Raw genomic sequence first — 15,156 nt, 5'->3', positions numbered from 1 at the left:
AACGTTCACTTCAAGTAGCCCAGTTTCTGAAGCGCTTTTAAGAAAACTAGGTTTATATGTTTGTGCCAATTTAAGTTCGGTCAGAACGTGATGCCAAGGTACTTGATTTCGTTGATATGCTTCATGTTTTGGCCGTACGAAAAACGTGGTTGCTTCAGGACGAAGAAAACTTTTTAACAAACGAAACTTGCATTTTGTCTTAATGACCCCTTTAACAGCCTCCTACAAGCAAAGAGCCCATAGTTTCCCCCAATGTTCAAAAGCAATTGCCCCTAGCCATGACAGTTGCGCATTTACCACCTGGAAGACCAGTACACAGGTCAGTGCCTATTTAACATGAGGACGTGGGCCAGTTGCCAGTGCACCGCATGTCATCAGCAAACTAAGGCACCAATACAACCCGCAGTAGCAATGCAGTTTCAGCACAAAACTAGTCTCAGATTCAGAAAAAAAAAAACTGTGTAAGTGGCAGTACCTTTTTCACTACAATTTGTAATTCTCACTGTTGATAAGCTTAACGGGACCCTAAAGGCTGAATGAAATTTTCTTTTGACTGAAAGATCATGTTTCGTGGCTCTCTTGGCTTTTGTTCGACGAGCAACAATGTGTTATTTGCTGAGAAATAAGCAAACAAAGCTGGCATTTCTCTCACCCGCTTCCCTATCATTTATCGTGACGTAGCCACTGCATCACAACTACGAGCGACGCACAGGCAGCACCGGTGCAGTCTAGAGCATAAACGCTGGCAACCAGGGCCGTAGCCAGAAATTTTTTTAGGGGGGGGGGGGTGTTGGGAAGGGGGTCAACTAACGAAGGGGGCAACTAACGAAGCAGTTCAGGGAGATATGGGCTGGGCGTCGTTTGAAGTTAGAGAAGCTCAGAGTAAAATATGCTTTGAGATGAGGTTGAGGGTTTGAGGGTAATGGATCAACGAAGGTGGGCAGCTAAGGTTTTTAGGTACCTATACTTGAAAAGCGTGGACACGCAGTGGTTAAGAAAGACTAGAAGGCTAACGATGAAATACGGAAAGAACAATGGAGAATCCAAAACAGCCAAGGTAACCAAAAAAGAGGCAAGGCAGATTGAAACGAATAAATGGAGGGAAAAAATGGAAGCTAAAACGTCGTTAGAGATGTACAGGGCTGAGAAGATGAACATCAGAAAGGAAAATTTCTACGATAATTCCCAGGGCAGTGCTTTGCTTTTTGAGGCTAGAGCAGGTTGCCTACGAACTAAGAGTTTTGTGGGGAAGTATTCACAAAATGATGGGGTATGTGTGGTCTGCGGAAAAGAAACAAACTATGCGGCACATAGTGTTAGAATGTGAGGGTATCCATCCAAATCTACATGAAGGGAATATTGGGCTTCCAGAAGCCCTAGGATTTAAGGGTATCAGTGAGGAAGTTAACTTCAAGGCTGTCGAGGGGACGAAAAGAAGATTAGAATGCTGGTGGACGAAAAACAGAGAGGGGAATATTGCCTAGGACAGTTACCACCTGTAACATGGAAAAGAAAGTATTTCGGGCCTAATAAACTTTAGTGCCTGCCCTAAGCAGCGCTAGTATTAAATCAAGAGTGTAAAACATGGTTATATTAGTCCTTTTTGGTAAGATGACATGTCATCACCCCGCTTCAAAGGGGTAACCAATAGCAATCATCATCATCATCATCGGGGTAGTTTTGCTGAAAGCAACTGTAAGTATTGCTTACATGCTGCCTGGAAAAAATTTCGGGAGGGGTTCGAACCCCCAAACCCCCCTTTTGGGTACGGCCCTGATAAACACTGGCAACAGTAGCTTTTACGCCTCCCAGCCATGGCAGACTATGGCAACGTTTCTCTGGCCGAGGGGGCTGGCTTGGACATTCATGATTTTTCTCTGACAAAATGAGAAACGCTTTTAGATGGCTCGAGCAGCCAGTGTGCCCGCCTACTTCGGATTCCCAGACCCCATCACGGCGTCCCAGGCAACCGGCTGGTGCCATTCAGGAGGGCGCCTTCACTTCACATCATCTGGCGATCACAGCCCTCTCTCACGCGGCGCGAACCTAGCGTGAAGAGTATAAGTCGTCACTGCCAGCGCTCCCCCTGGCTAAAACATACAAGGGCAGAGCGATGCGCGCTTTACGGACTACCAACTGCAGTTTGAGGTGAATGGAAAAGCACAAGGGCAGATTGGTCAGCTAAGCACTCGCAGGAAGTTCATTTCACAACTGACGATGTTCAAACCGGGCGCGGGCATACTTTACCGTTAGCAATATCTGCACGCAGAGAACGGGCGGGTCGTTTAACCACCTGCAGTGCATCTTCTTCCTTTTTCCGCTTCAAATGAAGGGACTTCAGCTGCTTTCTGCTGAGTATATTGCCTGCAGAAGCTTCGGCACTCGCTGTCGTAGGTTATTGACTTCCCTCATTGCGCACCAATGCTTTTCGAAAATGAAACTGAAACAATCATGGCTGACCGAAGTGAGGGAGGCAGCCTGCCCCACAGCGTATAAAAGCTGCGTTTGTGTTTCTTAGATACGACGAGTTCATGGAAAGCTTTAATTTACGTGTATATCATGTGCTCGACCCCTTGGGAACTGTTTATTTAAGGAAACCATCTATAGATGCTTCTCAAGTGAGCTCTTGCTATTCAGAACTTTTGTGGTGCCACAAACCGTAGCACCCAGAAGTGTATGAGGCGTCATTGCCTGTTTACATGTTTCTGGCGTTTTCTGCCTTATTTAACATCTGCTAGTCGCGAATAGTGTATTTAGATTCTCGGCACCGCATCGATACAGGCCAACTTGTTTTTACCCTTTAGTGTCCCTTTGGGTTATTTCATATTCATAACCGGTGTGCTGCAGGAACAATTTTACAATGTGCCCAAACCGCCGGCCGCCACCACCTCAAGCTGTGTTTGAAGTGTCATAGGCAGCTTTCGTTGTGTTTTGTTCTTTTTTCCCTGCAAGTCACTTGCATCTCTTCAGCCTGTTTTGTTGTGGTTGTGCCACTCACTCTTAGGAGTTAAAGAGATAAATCCATACGCTTGACACATCCTCCACATGCCTCATACAAGGCCCCATATTGACAAGACCACAGAGTTTCATACCAATATACAGGGTGTTATGACAATAACTGGTACACTAAAATTTTTTCCTGATCGAACCGCTGCTCGGGTCGTGCTCAAACTTCCCATGAACGTCGCATTTGTGGTCTATTTTGTTTGACACCGGAAACAACGATGGTACGTACCTTTTTATTCTGAAAATAAATAAGAGCCATTTTCGTTTATGGGAAAATGGCGACCGATTTGAACGTGCGAGCCATTGCAAGCTGATCTTGGAACGACGGCGCCACCTGGGGTATGCAGGGCAAAACAGACAATGGGGATTCACGCTCCTTCCACGGCAGGAGGGGGCCAAATGGGGTAGCAGACGATCAGAAAATGTGAAAGCAGGTTTTCTGATTGTCTTCTACCTCATTTGGCTCCTTCCACAGTAGGAAGCAGCCAAATGAGGTAGCACACGAGCAGAAAATGTGAAAGCAGGTGAGGAAACAAATCCAATGTTTCTTGGCAACGATGAACCGTGGAAATATTTTATTATGATTGGTATCAGCTGTTGAGAAAACTACTCGTGATCATCGTAAACTAGGGACAAGAGATTTTATGATCGTCTGCTGCCACATTTGGCTCCTTCCTATCATGGATCCCATAGTCCGTTTTGCTCTGCATACCCCAGGTGGCGCCGTCCTAAAATCAGCTTGCACTGGCTTGCACGTCCAAATCGGCTGCCATTTTCTCATAGGCAAAAATCGTTATTTATTTTCACAATAAGCAGGGAAGTACCATCGTTGTTCTCGGTGTCAGACAAAATAGACCACAAAATGCGACCTTTATGCGAAGTTTGAGTGTGAACAGAGCAGCGGTTTGCTCAGGAAAAAATTTTAAATTGTTCCAATTATCGTCGTAACACCCTGCATACCAGAGAGAAAACTGCTACTGGTGCCTAGGCGAGCCGCGCTTTAACAAGAGAGGTGTCGTGGACCCCTCAGAAGTATTGCACTTCTATTTCACACAGCTGTACTCTTCTCAAGACTTTTTTCACATCCCAGGCGCCACAAGATAACATGCTGCAAGCCAAGCCAAGTAAGAACGGGATGCCATCAGCTGCTATGGCGGCTCCTGAGGCAAACACAACTGGTTTCCCTCTGGCATACATAAGTATGAAACTGCGGATGAGACCGCACTACGAGGCCCTCGTCGCCAGTGCGCTTTGTGCCCCTACTTGGCAGCACAGTCACCTGGCATTGGCATTCGTATTACCGCAGTTTTCATATGGGAAGGGCTGTGCGGCTACTATGGGCAATATTTCTGGTGTACATCGGCAGACGTTTCCTGGTATTTCTCAACCACACCAGATTGTCGCCGAACCTCCCCATCAACCAACAATCTTTGGCCTGTCCCAGACACATGCCTGCAAGCATGCAAAAGACGATGCCTGCTGTTTTCGGAGTTTTGGCATGACGACGACGACGAACAAAAAAATTTTCAGAAAGGGCACCACAAACTGCTTTGCAGTAAAAGCCAAGCTGCTAGTCAAGCACCACCGTTTAGACTGACCGTATGGAGGTTACAAATGCGTGCCGAGTAAAGCTTTCCAACAGCACTCCAAGGGCAAATAGGAGTGTTGTTGAAAGGCATGTCAGGCACCACGTTTGCCCATTTCAAACACTAGCATGATTGCAAAGCCCACAGGAGTTCCCCTTGACCCCTAGCTTCCAATATGTAGTTAAAACAATTACCCGCGGGGTGTAGATTGAGAAATGAAGGGCAAACGTTTCCAAACAAAAAGGGGCCGTCGCCACAGATCAGCACCATGCATTACGCACCAGACGCTATGGTTCCCTCAAAATAGAATCGCGCATGTCCTCAAACATCCAGCCTCAGTTGTTTGCCCGAGAAAAACCTTGCTATACTACCAGTGACGCAAGGCGTTTTCGCAAGGGTGATCATGATCAAGTGATCATAGGGAGAGGCGCGCGGCTCACGTACTGCCTACAATGCTTATCGAAATACGGTGAAACCACAAGACCGCGTCGTTGACGGAAAGCGACGCCAGGATTATCACGACCACGGATACAGCGCTTTAGCGAGCACGATAACCGTATTCAGAAGGAACGAGTTCTCTAACCAGCCATCAAGGTGCCGCGTACGGTAACCTAGCCTACGGCTCGTGCGCCGGCCCCTGATCGATCAAACCCACCATTACATGCTGAAAGCACGCCGGTAGTTTACAACACACGTGCTGCGCGCACGCATTCCGCGTCCTTTCACGGGATCCGTTGGCAGGATAGTCACGTTCAAAAATTTGGCACTCAAAAACCTGCCGGCGACATTCACGGTTACTCATTTGAAATGCCTCGTGGGGTGCAGCGAGTTGAAAACGAAACAAAACACGCATTGATCAGCGCAGCGCAAGTCAAACCGCGTCCACCACAGCGTCTCTCTCTACCTCTGAAACGGGGGAACGCTGATATGGCTGCACCAGCTGAATTTTTTTTTTTTTTTTTTGCGTCACTGCTTCAGCCATGACAAAAACGACGAGAAAAATTACCCGAGCTTCGCACAGCTGTCTAGGGCTGGGTACTCTATAAGAGTTCGAATATTTCGCTGCTGTTAACCTGCCTTTTATTACTATCAGCGCCGCGGAGCCTTATTTGTGTGTTATGTAGCACGATTAGGCGGACGATAATATCGGCCGAGCTGGGATTCCAATCTCGGGCGAGGAAAATAGCCAGTACCAGCGCTCTCAGCTCCGTTGCCGTATATAACAAGTCGAAGGCCCACAACTCTTGTTAGCTTCACACAGCGTTCACACAGATGTAACGTCCGAATGAGCGAACGCGCACGTCGAGTAGAATATCTCGGCACACCGGCGCAGGCCACAGGCTCCTTCGTAAACTCGATTTACACGACACTCTGAGAAAAGTAACGCGGAGGGAATACAACAAACAGGCGCCTTTCAGTCAAAGTAGTTCAGCAGTAGGCCAGATCAGACATCAATAAACGCGACCAGCCGTCATAGCACTCACCTTCCTAAAATTGCATCGCAGGCCTTCCGTGGACCCCTACTATAACTTAATCCGTTGGCTGCAGAATATCAGAGCACTACTGTGGGTCAGAAGAGATCGGAAATGGGTCGCGACGAACACTTCTTCGATCTAAGCTTCCAATGGAATGAATGGCGACCGAATGAACCCAACACCGAACGCCAAACCGCTCCTCCGACTACCCCAAACCATTGTATCCTACAGTGTGGCAATGCCTGCCGCCACAGCCAGGTCGAAACCGGCCCCTTGCCCTTTCTCCTGTTTTGTTTTGCTGGAGCCCGCACGATGGCGCCACCTCAAAACCTTTTCCGACTCTCAAAGTTACGTTTGTAGTGTTTCCGCCTTTGCTGTTTCCCTTAGTGTTTTGCCTTTAGTAGTTTCTGTTATTCTATTTTTGATTTACTCTTTTACCTCGCTGCTGTGACCAGTATTTCAAATAATCATCCCGTCTTGACGTAATAAGGCCCGATAAGGTCTACCACAAGCTGTGTTGACCTGTCCACTTTTAATTAACAGACTGTGTCTTCTCTCTCATTTTCACTTTTTTCTCTCTCTCGTGCTTGCTACACTATAGTAAAAAAATTGTGGTTTGTGCTAATAAGTTCCTGAAGAAATAATTAATGAGAAAGCCATGGCAGGTTTTACGCCGCATAGCTTACTGGCGTAGTCATCCGCTCGCTTGACATGTGTGGCGCCACGAACTTCACGGAGGAAAATTACCAGAAAATACACCGACCAAGGGCTTTTTTATTAAAAGCGGTCCTCTTCCTCAAGCTTAACACAACCAAACAGAGGTCTGTCGAAGATGTTCGCATTTGAATTACCATGGTGTACGGAAAGCGACGTGCCTTGCTCTGTTGTGTGATGCCCCCGGCGTAGCCGGTGTAGCCTTGGCTCTGCAATTAGATTATGTTTTCGCGCGTCACATTCGCTGGCACAGGCGAAGGGAGGACTGTGCTTAGCTGTAGCTTCGCGATCGCTGCGCCGCCTGCCGCCGCTTCTCCGCGGCGTTGACGGGATTTGCGCTGCGTGGCTGATAGGAGCTCCTGCAGTGTTTTGGTTCTGTTTCGCTTCTTTTCGCTTTTCCGCGCCCTAAAAAAACTTGTTATGGTGACGTCTATAGGCAAAGAGTACGTTTAGGTCACTTAAAAAGCAGCTGCATCTTCGTAGAGTACGCGATCGCCTGCAAGAGCTACCCAGCGAGGCGGTTCTGCGCGCTTCGTCGCCGCTCTTCCGGGCGTCGGCGACGGCAGCAACATATCACCCATGTCACCTCCAAAACATCAGGCACGAATGAATTCTACTGTCGCCTCGTTTAGACCTGATACTGGCACAATGAGAGGTTGGCTTCATTTTGCAGCGTGGACAACGAACGCGGCTTCGTTTCGAATATGTACGTCGCAGAAAAATGTGTTTCGGGGATGTGATTACCCAATCCCGGACAATAACTAATGCCTGCTTTAGGAATATAAACCATGCAAATATGTTAAGTAAATTACAAGCCTGTGCGTCGTTAAATATGTGCCCACACACGCCATATAGCAAGAACCAAGGCAAGTTAATGAAACTACGGAAAAATAACTGCTGTGCAAGTGCGGAATTAAGAAACCTAACAGCTCTAACCGAAATAAAAAAAAAACAGTGCAGCTTCTGACATGCTAAAGACGTTCGTCGAAACTTAAGCTAGGTAGGGTTCACTAGTCCAACTATACGCGAAATTCACGGCCATTTCGCGAGACATCGGTGGGGGCAGGGGAGATGTGAGGGGACGCTGTGTACAAATGCGGAGCGAAATCGAGCAATGAACGTTTTAGTAATTCCACACACAAATCTCGCGTTCACTTTACTTTTGTTTTTCTACTTCAACGAAGAGCCTGATCGTACTGCGGTGGAAGTATACAGGGTAGGCTGTTCAACAATTAAGCGATGAAAGGTGTCGTTGGAAGAGTGTGGTATGTGATAAGACCCTCTGATTTCAGTTTCTGCTTTATTCTGCAGGCTCCCTGTGCCATATGACGATATTTCGAAGAAGCATTTAGTCGCGGATGCGGATTATATTCTAAGCCCGTCTCCGCGCTGCGCGCAGGGGATACATGTAGCAGATGAATGTTTGCGGGCGCTCCCCTCACGACAAGACGACTCTGTCGTGTGCTGATCCCGGAGTATAATTATGCATTGTCCATAGTACTTTTGTTGAATATTCCCGAAATTAACAGACTGGTTTGTAAATGGTGGTGATCAATATCTGAGGTATAATAAACGTAACTGGCGTGCCGTCAGGTATTAGTGTCTGCTGATTATGTAAGCGCACAAAACCGATTTAAATCGTAGTGTATAGCCGTAGCATGAACATCTGAGGAACCGGTGGTTACGCAGACACGGCTAGTAAATTCTAGGTCAGTGTAACTACAATCGGCTCCACCGTACGCCGGTTCCGCGACGCTGGCCTGTGGCACACACCTGGCGCTTATACAGACCAATCGCGTCAGAAACATTTACACTCTCGTAAACACACCCCATTTGCGAACAGAGTGACTGCTCCACATAAACATGGATTTCAAACTACCGCAAACGGTAAATCTCAGTCGTGAACGTGCCGCAAAAGCAGCGGTGCCACTGGGGAGCGGGGCGCGGACTCCCGCGGCTGCTTTCGTAACGAGCCGCTAGGGGGATTTCAGTGGCGCCCCTACAGGCCGCGCTCGAGGCGTCTTATTTAGTGACACTACCTTTTCTTTCCTCCATGGTGACACTAGATGTGCCTAGAGCCACTGCGCTTGCACAGAGCATGCTGACTGCTGTCGCCACCTGCAGGGGCTCAGAATTGGTGCATTCGGGGGAGGGGGGTATCCTGTTAACAAAAAATTAGTGCCCTTCCACTCTGTGAAGAAGGATGACCTGCAAATCTGGACGCAATCCATGGAGTGCACGACAAAAACACGTTTGTTGTAATTTGCAAAGGAGCATATTTCCTAGCCAATTAGCTGAATGAACCTCTGAAGGATTCAAGCTTTGACTTGCAGACAAACATGGAGCTGCCTGTATCGCCCGTGTCGTAAGCATGTTAGTGTTTGCGTAACACACAAACACAATCCGCTTTATCTCTAAGGACTCTGGACAGGTTCAATCGGGCCGTTTAGCGCCCGCATTTAAACATCGCACCACCACAACGGACGTGCCATCCATCATTACGGGCATGAAACCTTTAGATGCTCGTGCACGCTCCCCCATACTGCCTCCCACTATTCTCCACTACAAACCTGCGCATGGATAAACCAGCAACCGGTCATGTGCGCGTGCTTAGAAGTGATAGACGCGGTCGAAAGTATCCCCGAAAGCCCTCTGAAGAAGTGATATTGGCTCACGCCGGCGTTCCAAGCGGGCAAGTTGCTCTTCATACGGGAGGGATTCGCCGCTACTCGAAGAACTGAACTTGAGGCGGTAATGGCTGCGCCAGCAGCTTTTCGTTGTTTTCGCGCCCGTTCGCGCTTGTGTTCGGAACAACGCTTCGATTCTTGTTCTTCCTCCAAACGAACGGCATGCATAGGGCTCCGTAAAGATTTACAGTCTGGAAGCCCTTTAGCTCTACTCTCGCGTACGAACATGTGGCTGTACGTTTCCCTTCCCCCTCGTAGACATCTTATTGTCTGTGTAAGATGTCTGTTCAACACATCAACCTACACCGAACCGCTCGATTAAGGAGGACAGCCGACTAAGCGCATTGAACCATGCAATTTCGACATCTAAATCTCCCACTAGCACAACCAGAATTTCATGGGCAGCGGCATGAAGCGTTCCTGTGCGTGCACCCCCCCTTTTCCGCCCGCAAACCATGCGCGCATAAACCGGCAACCGGTGTCGGCGCATACTTAAGCGTAAAAGACGCCGGCGAAAATGTCGCTCAGGAGGCCATCCAAGCTGAAAAAGAAATATGGGCTCACGCCGCCGTTACAACTAGACAAGTTTCTTCTCAACCGGGAGGGATTTGCAGCTACTTGGCGAAGTGGAATTTCAGCGCAAACGGCGACGGCGGGTTTCGGTCGTTTTAGGGGGCCCCCCTTTGGCAGCCATACCTGAACTTCGCGGTAGCGGAGTCTGTTTTGGCCGCTTAACCGAGTGAGGGAACGCAGCAGCGACGAAAGAAAGAAAACGCAGATGAGCGTCTAGCGAAGAGTGAGATGGAATACGACAGGTGCGGCTACGACGTCATCTCTCACTGCCTTTCCCTCACACGTCTCATGCGTCGCCACCAAGGAGCGCCCTCCCCCTGACACGTTCCCAGGCCCTGTTGTATTCTCCGCTAATCCAAACCACGTGATATTTGCGCGGGAGGTTCAAACACGACTTGAAACAACGTCCTCGCTGCTCCATTGTGCGGGGCTAATCTGAACCACGTGACATTTACGCGGGAGGTTCAAACACGATTTGCAACATGCTGGCCGGTGGCTGCAGCGCGCTGCGAGGTAGCAGCAGAGTAGCGCATGCCGCCGGGCGTTCGCTGATCACGCGAAAACTTCCTGAGACGCAGCAGAAATGCACCGTGACCGAGAAGACTGCAGTTCGCGCTGCGCAGAAATTTCATATTAGGGAGTATAGTAATCGTCAGTGCAATTTTTCACGCCTACCCGTGCTACTGTTCATTTTTCGCAATCACCTGATAACCGCACTACCGCCGTTAGCTGCCGACTGCGCAACTTGCCAAAGGGGCATCGGTAGAGGCGAGGGGAAAAATAGTTGTGAAAGAGGTGTCAGCGTGGCGAGGAGGAGCCTGAGAGGGGTGCCGAGTAAATCGATGACACCGGAATGAAAACTGGGGGGTTAGACATATACTGCTTTGCAGTAAAACGAGAGGCTCAGCCCTCTAGCTCTTGTCACAATTAGACAAATCTTGGCTTTGAAATAAATAAATAAAAAAAACTGACCCGCGTACGTGGTGCAAAACGAGAGGCTCGATACCACCGAGTCATTTTGCCAGAACGCACGACCCGCCTGCAAAGGCTAACAGTTACTCAATTCCCTCGTCGCGTTCTTTCAATTCTTCTTGTAACTTGCTATATACTGGCACATTTACCATCCCTAGAGTTTTGGTGTTCCTGTAAGGAGGAGCAAGCGATTTTCCTTTACTTTTACTCGACGACGATTGTATCGCGCGTCAAGGTGAATTACAAGCTCATTTAGAGTGCCACGCGAGTACGATGGCTGTTTCCTAACCGAACAAATAATACCTTTAATTATCACAGTATGTCGGGTGTTTGAAGGGAATAGAAAGCTGCAACTGTAAACAAATTGTGCTTCGAATTAGTTCAAGGATAAGTTGAAAGGCAGGGCCAACCTCTGTGAAGAAAAACGTCATTTCGGACGCGGAAAAAAAAAAAAAAAAAACGAACTCTGGTTTCTAGAACCACAAAATCATCATAATTATTATCATCATCAGTGTCGTCGTCGTCTATTTTCTTGAGCCCCACAGCCAAAGCCTCTAGCCGCCTGAATGTTTTCCAGTGTCGTCAGAAGGGGATTTTTAGGCTCCATCTTGCCGTGGCAGGCGTCCACGCCAACTCAAAAATCGAAATTTGTGGAGCCTATTAGTGCAGCCCAAATCAAAACGTTAAATAGATTGGAATAGAATAGAACATTATTTTACATCGTGTGCATGCAGCTAGGATCCAGACCTGCAGGAAAAGCTGCAAAAAACCAGCTTGACATGGCCGCAGGCCCCTTCACTGGCATGGTACATAAAAGTTGACAGAGCAACAGCATTTTTTTTGCAATGACGAAAAACACGAAAGCATTACTGTATACTATAGGCGCGCTACAAGTTATTTGTAACACAAGGATGAATACCAGATTGCTTTTAATTACAGATCTGCGGCTGATAGCGTGCGAACGCAAGCAAACCACAACACAAATTAGCACATTAACACAAATGAACAAATTAATTAGCGCAATGAACAAATTACCACAACTATAGTACAAAGTTGAAAAACAGGAAAAACAACATTGAAAAACAGGAAAGAAATGACATGTACTACATTTTGAAAAGCGCGATCAATGTTATAAAAGTGGTGTTCTCACGCTTGATGTTTCCAGCATCTAACTGTTCAATATCCGAAGTAGTCTGTTTTTTATCATTTGTAAACCGCATGTCATTCTACAAGTTGTAACTTTCCATGGGTCAAAATGACGTGTCTTATAAGATGCTAGTTTTTTTCTTTCAAGTTTAGCTATTTTCTGAATAATACCATCAGCGCATTTATTTCCTTGTTTAAACAACTTGCGAAGTCGATTGTCGTATGATTTTGAGGTGGGGACAACAATGTATTTTGTGAATAAGTCACATGAATGATGGTGCTTCGGTACACTTTCAACAGCTCGTAAAAACTGTTTTGCAGAGTGAGCAGTACGTCTGTCTATATTAGATTTAGCTGTTGACTACTTAGTTGTTGAGAAAACCACCATTACAATATGGAGAGGGAATGCTAGGCGGTTGCGAGAAACTATGCCTGCTAATTGTGGTAACTTTTTGATGGCGGTCAGTGCTGATCCCAAACACGTGAATGAAATTCGGCGCAGAATAAGTACGGGCTCGGGTGCACTCGGCAAGCACTCCCAAATAATGAAAGGTAAGCTATTTCTATATAATTGAAAAGAACTATATACAACCAATGCCTCCTGCCAGTGATGACCTATGGAGCGGAAACTTGGCGACCTCTAAACAACTAGAAAGCAAACTAGAAGTAAAAGGCCAATAACTCGATGGAGAGACGAAATAAGGACATTTGGAGGCAGGGAATGGACTGGAGCAGCGCAGGACAGGAGCGGCTGGAGGTCGATGTGAGAGGCCTTCATCTTGCAGTGGACTTAAATAAGCTGATGATGATGATAATGACGATGATATTAGAACGACGACGCCAGTCGAGCGGCTCAGTGGTGTCGACCACTTCAACCAAGTTTCGCGAGCTCCACCGAGTGGGACGACCACGCACCAGAGTCAATCGTCGTAGAAAATCCGTGTGACAGCAGCCAGTCGCCGTGCAGCTTAGTGGCCATCTGTTTAAATTACCATTGGAGTAACTGACCAAGTATTTTATTTTATAGTGCATGTGCCTCCATTGTAGGCTAGGTTTCGTACCCTTACTGTGAAGACTTTCCAGAGAGCATATAACTCGGCCGTTGGCGCGCAGGATGGAGCTTGATTCCGAGTCAACTGCAGTTGCCAAGGACGCTGCATCTGCAAGTATACACGATCTTCTTGCACTGTTAGCATCATTTGTACCTCCCCGTGTTGATGGGACAGTTCCCTTCTGACCCTCCCGATTACGTTCCCCCTCAAATTACGAAGTATCGAATTCTCACAATCACAATGGTTTTTACAAGACCGTTTAGTCTCCCTTTAAGCTGGTGCAGAAATTGCTACAGACGCCTCCCTGGGTGAAGAAAAATGCAGAATAGGCTTTTTTCTTCTAACGCTGAGCTGGCTTTTCTCTAATCACCTGGCTGATCTCAACTCGCCCCCCCCCCCCCTCCCCGCCCCCTCCCAGAATTCGTAGCATTCGATTTGGCCCTTATAAAATTAAATGCATGCTTTTAGTTCACAGTCGTTGTTTCTAGTAGATTCGCTTTGCGTTTGGCCAGCCCTTTTCGTTGGCCGCTGAAGGTTACTCATTCGACGGGCGTTAATAATTAAAGATTGCGCTTGCCGCTTCATAAGATAAGCCCACCTTGTTTCGATTCCTGGGCCCTCGGGGGCCTCTTTAAACTAAGTTGCAACCGGCTCAGTGGCTAAAGGGCCTGACACATATCCGGCGAGCGACGCGTTCCCACGCGCGTTTTCCCCTCTCCCAAACTGGTCCTGTAGCCCTCATGCGTGCGGCTGGCCGCCGCCGAGCCGGTTTCCAGAGTGCGAATACGCGTGCGGATACGCGTCCCTCTCCGCTCATGGGTTCGATTCCCAGCCGCGGCGGACGCTTTTCAGACGGAGGAGAAAAGCGAAAACGCTTGTGTGTTCGAGATTTCGGCGTACGTTAAAGATCTCCAGGTGGTCAAAATTAATCCGGAGCCCTCCACTACGGCGCGCCTAATCGCCTGTGTAGTGTCGGCGCGTTAAACCTCACAATCAATCAAAGTTGCAGCCTTGATGGCGCTTTCTACTTTAGTAGTCAGGGCTGCTGTCAGATTTGGCAGGATGCTTCTCCTGCAGGGCAAGCAAGGACGTCCTTAGTTGTCCTTGCAGGGCTTGAAGCATCCGAGATCCACTAAAGACCATTTAAATAATGCCGTTAGCGTCGACCCCTTGAGGTCACGATTACTGCCGTTTCGTGTGGAGTACCGCGGTTAGACAGGGACATTTTCACAGGCCTCGGATGACAGCCTCTGCCACGCGAAGCTGTCGCGATAAGGAGGGACGTGCATTCGTACACCATGCCTGAGTATCCTGTCGTTGGTTTTCACGCATCCGGCAAGAGCACCTCGCAGTTCCGCTTTGCAGACTGGGGATCGCTGTTACAGTGGCGACTCTCCTTTCCTTCAGCGGGGCTGCAGGGACAGGGTTCGGCCGCAGAGTTCGTTCTACGAGCGGCCCCTCGGAACTTCATTCAAAATTGCGAACAATTTTTGCTTAAGGCATTCTCATTACACTTGCACGGAACTGAATTCCCTGTCGGTTCTATTTTTTCCTCAAGTGTCCTTTTTTTCGATTTTCGTTTTTTGATTGCCCACCGCGTGCGTTACAGTGGTCTTTATGTTATTATTTGAAGCCCCCTGAGAACAAATATTTTTAAGTTTCCTGCTGGATTAGGGTTTATTTGAATAAGTTAAAGGGAACTATATAGCTGGGTTCAAGGAAGGCGGTTGACTACCGGACGGCTGTTGCTTCAAGTCTAGCCTCCGGCTTTCTCGTCGCTGCGATGATGATAGTGCTTACTCGTCTTTCCTTTTCTTTCTGCATGACCGGTGCTTAGAAAGCATATCGTCCCTATGGCATCGGCCCAGCCTAGTACCCCCAAGCGACAAAAGCACCGGTACAGTTAAAGGCAGTCCAAGACGTAGCAGGGGAATGTCCAGCAGCC

General features: G+C 48.0%; 1 protein-coding gene across 2 annotated transcripts in view; it reads right to left on the bottom strand.

Moving 5' to 3' along the window:
* Positions 1-6,287, bottom strand: part of LOC144137605 (cysteine/serine-rich nuclear protein 2-like) — a 39,160-nt gene extending 32,873 nt beyond the window's left edge. For both annotated transcript variants that reach the window (XM_077669549.1, XM_077669542.1), the window contains exon 1: positions 6,077-6,287. The gene's annotated coding sequence lies outside the window, so the exon portion shown is untranslated. The remainder of the gene's footprint in view (positions 1-6,076) is intronic.
* Positions 6,288-15,156: the final 8,869 nt, after the last annotated feature.

Source organism: Haemaphysalis longicornis, unplaced genomic scaffold (genome assembly GCF_048455015.1).
Source record: "Haemaphysalis longicornis isolate Haplotype H1 unplaced genomic scaffold, Haemaphysalis longicornis Haplotype H1 scaffold_1, whole genome shotgun sequence".
NCBI classification, from domain to species: domain Eukaryota; kingdom Metazoa; phylum Arthropoda; class Arachnida; order Ixodida; family Ixodidae; genus Haemaphysalis; species Haemaphysalis longicornis.
Note: the sequence above shows the minus strand (reverse complement) of the source record. Positions and strands in the feature narration are given on the sequence as shown.